Source organism: Bison bison, unplaced genomic scaffold (assembly GCF_000754665.1).
Source record: "Bison bison bison isolate TAMUID 2011002044 unplaced genomic scaffold, Bison_UMD1.0 scf7180017864038, whole genome shotgun sequence".
Lineage (NCBI taxonomy): Eukaryota > Metazoa > Chordata > Mammalia > Artiodactyla > Bovidae > Bison > Bison bison.
In genome coordinates this window covers 4,210,322-4,215,702 of record NW_011494610.1, presented here as the reverse complement: position 1 = coordinate 4,215,702, position 5,381 = coordinate 4,210,322, and the positions used below count along the sequence as shown (strand labels likewise).

Sequence of the window (5,381 nt, the reverse complement as noted above, 5' to 3'; positions counted from 1 at the left end):
GCACCCCCCCCAACCCCCCTGCCATGCTGCATCCAGCCCATCAGCAAGGCTGCCTGTCTGGCTTCCTAAAGTCCTCTTGAATCCATCCACTTCTCTCTGCCCACCCTCATCTCCTGCCTGGACTACTGCAGTAGCCCCCAGCCTTGGTCCCCCAGCTCCCACTTCACTCTCCCCACGTCACTGCCCACCCCACTCTCCCCACCTCTGTCTTCCCCATGGCATCTGCATCAGTTTCCCACGGCTGCTGTAGCAAATGATCACAAATTTCGTGGCTTAAGAGCACAAATTTATTTACTTAGAGTTCTGGAGGTCAGAAGTCTGAAATCAGTCTCTGGACTGAAGTCGAGATGCTGGCAGGGCTGGCTCCTGCCGGAGGCTCTGCGGAGAGGCTGTTTCCTTGTCTTCTCCAACTTCCAGTGGTGACTTGCATCCCTTGGCTTGTGGCCCCTTCTTCCCTCTTCAATGTGCCTCCTTTCAATCTGGTTCTGTCATTCTCTCTGCCTTCTCCTCTTCTGTGGTCAAACCTCCTTCAGCCTCCATCTTATAAGGACTCCCGTGATTCCGTTGGGCCCACTCAGATCATCCAGGATCATCTTCCCAGCTCAAGATCTTTAGCTAAATCATAGCTGCATAATTCCTTATGCCATACAAAGTGACGTTCAAAGGTCTGGGGGATTAAGAGGAGGATATTTGGGAAAGGGAGCATCATTCATCCAAAGGGATCTTGTTAGAACCTAAGTTAAGTCTTGCGCCTTTTCTGCTTAAAATCACCCTATAAACCCCAGCTCCCTCAGAGCGCATGCAAAGCCCTTACAGTGGCCACAGAGTCCTACACAGCTGTGTGCTGGTTACTTCTCTAAGCTCCTCTCCAGCCCTGCTTGCTGGGCCTCAACACTCCACGCATGCGCCTGCCTCGGGGCCTTTGCACATGCTGTTCCCTCGGCCTGGAGCCTTCCGCCCTGCCTCTTCCCAAGGCTATTGCTTGGTATCCTTCAGGTCCCACTTCCTCAGAAAGGCCCCCTTGGACTCTGCCCTCCCTGTGACAGCCCTTCCCTCTCCCCACAGTCTGAACACAGTCTGAAGCTGTCTTTACTGTTTGTTTTCCTGTTGATTATCCACCATCCCCACAAGACTGCTATCTCTTAAAGACCCAGTAGGGCCGGTCTGTCTGGTTCTCTGCTGTATCTCCTGCACCAGAGACAGGGCCTGGCACCTAGCAGTGCTCAGGAAACCTTTGCTCCACGAATCCCTGTGAGGCCAGTTCCCAACAGCCCCCTCTGCTGTTGTGAATAAAATACAATCACATTTAAAGACATTCTGACTGTCCCGGTGACTTTTTGGCTTGATCTCTTTCTTCAGTCAGTGATTAAAACCCCGTCTTCACATGTGAAAAAACAGTGAGGCCTTGTTTATATTAGGCACGCAAGGGCTTCAAAGGGCCTGAAATAGAGGTTAGTTGAGGTCTCCTAAGGGCAGACGCCATCAGAAGTGGCCTTGGGTCTCGTGAGGGAAGAGCAGGGTCATGGGGTGGGAGCCCCGGCAGTGGGGCTCTCTGTCTGTGCCTCGGATTCCACGTCCGCGACTGGAGATTGTAACAGGGTTACTGCAGAGTTCTCACCTGTTCCACTTACAGCAGGGTTCTCAGCCTCCATGCTACTGACCTTGGGGGCTGGATCTTCCCTGGTGGCTCAGTCAGTAAAGAATCTGCCTGCAATGTGGGAGACACAGGTTCCATCCCTGGATCGGGAAGATCCCCTGGAGGAGGGCATGGCAACCCACTCCAGTATTCTGGCCTGCAGAATTCCATGGACAGAGGAGCCTGGAGGGCTACAGTCCATGGGTTCGTGAAGAGTTGGACACAACTGAGCAACTCTTATTAACTCATGTTCTCTGCTGTGGGGGCTGCCCTTTGCGGGGTGGGATGCTGAAAGGCCTCACTGACCTCCATCCCTGAGATGCCAGGAGCATGTCCCCAGTTGTGAGAATGCCAAATGACCCCTGATGTAGCCTAAAGCCTCCTGAGGGGAAAAAAATCGTGCTGGGCTAAGAACTGCCACCTCAGTTGAAAGAGACGATGTAGGTAAGGCATCTGGCTCAAGTAGCCTGGCACTCAGCAGCTGCTCAGGAAATGGGGGCTGCTATCTGCTCAATAGGGTGGCCGGGCTGGACACATGGCTCTGCCACTTAACAAGTTACCAGGTGGCCCTGAGAGAGTGACTCTAGCTTCCTGAGCCTCAGTTTCTTCATCTGGAAAATGGAACAATAATATGGCTCACTCTCTTGGGACTGTCAGGGGGCCTAGGGACCGTGCCCCATACCCGGTAGCTGCTTTAGCTTACTAACTCTGAGGATGAAGATGAAGGTGATGGCGGCTCCTGGGAGCAGTGGGGGCGAGAGAAAGGGCACTTTGCAAGTACAGCCTGGGGTCTCGAGACTGAGTGTGCCCCTGCATGAATGGGGACACGCAGTCACCCCTGCCCACCCCTGGGAGGGCAGCTGGCTCAGACCCTCGGCCCTGCTGGGGCGTTTAATAATTAAGCTGGATAAGGGATGACAGGGCTGGAAGGCCGGCAGCGAGCGGGCCCTGGCCTTGTTCGGCTTTGGTGACGTGACGGCCCTGGGATCATGGCCTTCTCAAGCCCATAAACAGGGGGCTGGGCCCTGAGGCAGGCAAGGCCGGGCCAAGGTCTGTGACAGTGGCCTTGTGTTCGTGTAGCGCCGGGGGTGGGCGGGGGGACGCCTGGCGGCAGTGGGGCCAGGGGCACTCTGGAGCAGGGGCTCTTTTCCGTGGGGTCAGCTCTCCCCTCTCCCCTTGCTTGCACCCTCTTTCTCTCTTGCCTTGCCCACCCCCTCTAGTTGTCACCTCCAGTGTCTCTGGCTCTCATCACCTGCCGAGTGCTGCCAGAAGGTTCCCTGCAGCTGGACTCCCACCATCCCTATTGTGGAGGGGGGACCCTGCTCCCTCCCCAAATGAATAAGGCCTGTGACTGCGGGCCCCAGCCCCCAGGTCAGGAATCAGAGGCCGGGAGTGCTGAGTCACCAGCCCCCAGGGCAGAGCCACGTCCCGCCCAGGTCTGGGGTCTCCCAAGCTTGCACTTAAACCTCACACCCCTCTGATCTCTGCTGTCTGTCTGTCTGTCCCCCTCACCTGCCCGCAGCTTTCTCTAAACCACTTTCTATTGCTGTTTTTCTGCATCTCTGGGTCTCTCAATTTCCACCTCAATTTCCCCTTTCATGTCCTGGGTCTTCCTCCCCCGCCCTCGGGGTCCCTTCCTTCTGGTTCTGTGTTCCTCTTCTCCGCCTCTGAGTCTCTGCGTCTTGAACTCTGTCTGTTTCTCCCTTTCCTGTTCGCTCCCCCCTTGCCTGTCTCCCCTGACAGCCCCGCCTCCGGCCCGTCTCCCTGCAGCCAGCCCTTGTCCCCACGCCAGCACATTATGTCCCTGGTCAGAGCCTGACGTCAGGCGGGGCCTGGCGGGCGGCCACGGCCGCTGCCGGGCAGGCAGAGGGAGCCGCGCTTTCCCGTCCCCAGCGCCCGCCCGGCCCTTCAGCCTGGGGCTCCGAGTCTCCCCGCCTGGCCTCCCTGGCCAGAGTGAACGGTGGTGCTTGGCAGCCACCTGGTCCGGGGCCGGGGACTGCAGTTCACACGCCTCTTTCTCCCCTTCAGCCTAGCCTCCGGGCTGTAAGAGACAGCTCCTGGGCCTGCCTGGTCCCCAAGGGGAGATGCTGCAGCCTGGGACAAGACCCAGGGCTCAGTGCTTACTGTGTGACCTCGGGCGAGTCACCCAGCCTCTCTGAGCCTCATCTCTCCCCTCATCTGCAGGGAGGGTCAACTCTAACAGGGGGCTTACAGCCTGGGAAGCGCTCAGCTCACTGCGGGAACACAGGGCGCCCCCCAGCAGTCTTCAACAGGGGAAGCTTCGGAGAGGGATGGGGGTCTGGATGACGCAGGATTGGGGGACACAGCTGGTCTTCAGAGGGCAGGGACCTGCATGGAGTGGGCGGGGGGATGGCCAGGCACCATGAAGGAACACCCCACCCAAAGTACAAACAGTGCCCCTGCCGGGAAATCCTGCCCAAGCCCAGTTGGTCTCAGGCCCCATCAGAGCCTGAAGAAGTGGTTTAAAAAATGTCATATTTCTTGTTTGGTTTGTTTGGTTTTCTCCCCCTCTGATTTTCAAAAGCAATGCCAATTTCCGTGAAGGACATCTTGAAGGGCACCTGAGCATCCTGGTTTAAAACAGACTTTGGGGGGTTAGACCAACCTGGGTTCAATCCAGCTGTGTGACTTCTGGCCAGGGGCTTCATCAGCTGAGCCTCAGTTTCCGCATCTGTCAAATGGGAACAATGAACAAGACACATTAGAGAGTTACTGTGAAAAGCAGGCAAAACAATGCCTTTCAAAGCACAGAGGTCTGTTTTCTTGTCTTTTTTATTCTTCTAATTTTAAATATAGGAGTTACGGAGAAGTACGGAGATGAAAACAAGAAGGCCCCCCTCCAGAGATAAACAACACACAGATTTTTTGTGGAAATTTGGCTTAGTTAATTTATTTGTCCTGAGTTCCTTCTCTGGCCTGCTTTTTCATTTTTCACAAAAATAAAACCTGATTTGAAGTTTCATTTGAAAATATCTTTGCTTATTTTTATTATTGTTGTTTGTTTTTTCATCCGTGCATACTCAATCAGTTTAAGGGGCCTCCAGTGAGCTATGAGGTTGTCTCTCCCACCCCAGCCTCTGGCTCCGCTTCCTGGAAGCCAGCACAGTTAGCAGATTCTCACATGTCCTTCCTTCCTTTCCTGGGGTTAAATCATCTTTGGACACATGACTTCCAATTCCTCTATTCATTTTGGTTTTGTTTGTGTTTTTCAACTCACTTAATTATAAAGTATGACATTGCTTAAAAAAATCAGAACACACAAAGAGAAGAAAGGGGAAGATAAGAAAAGTGGAATCTCCTGAAACCTTACTTCCCCTTCCACAGTTAGGAGTACATCCTTTTAGGCTTTTTCCACCACCTGACGTCTCTGCACATTCTTGCCTTCCCAGGTATCTTTTTTCCTTTAGCTCTGATCAAAGCTTGTGATGATATATTTGTATTTGATGATTAGATATTCTGATCATTATCTGCCTTCTCCACTGTGCAGAAAGTTCCAGGAGGCAGGGAGGGTCACGTCTGCGGCCCCCACAGCCAGCAGGGTGCCAGCGCACAGTAGGCCTGCACTGAATATTTTCCGAATGAAGGAAGGAATGGGTGACTTCTCTAAGGGGTTACATAATGTATTATCCTACCCTGTGACCTATTTCTTCCCACTTAGCATATCGGGTACATCTTTCCACATCTCTAGCTAGGCAGCAAATCTCCATTTTTCATGTCTGCACGG

The 5,381-nt window shown here is 54.0% G+C and overlaps 1 long non-coding RNA gene across 1 annotated transcript; it reads right to left on the bottom strand.

The window, feature by feature from the left end:
- Window positions 1–246: 246 nt before the first annotated feature.
- Window positions 247–3,363, bottom strand: LOC104985081. The gene is made up of 3 exons (XR_824832.1): window positions 3,149–3,363; window positions 1,619–1,708; window positions 247–667 (listed from the first exon to the last, which is right to left on the bottom strand). It is a non-coding gene; the product is annotated as an uncharacterized LOC104985081 (long non-coding RNA).
- Between the last annotated feature and the right edge of the window lie 2,018 nt (window positions 3,364–5,381).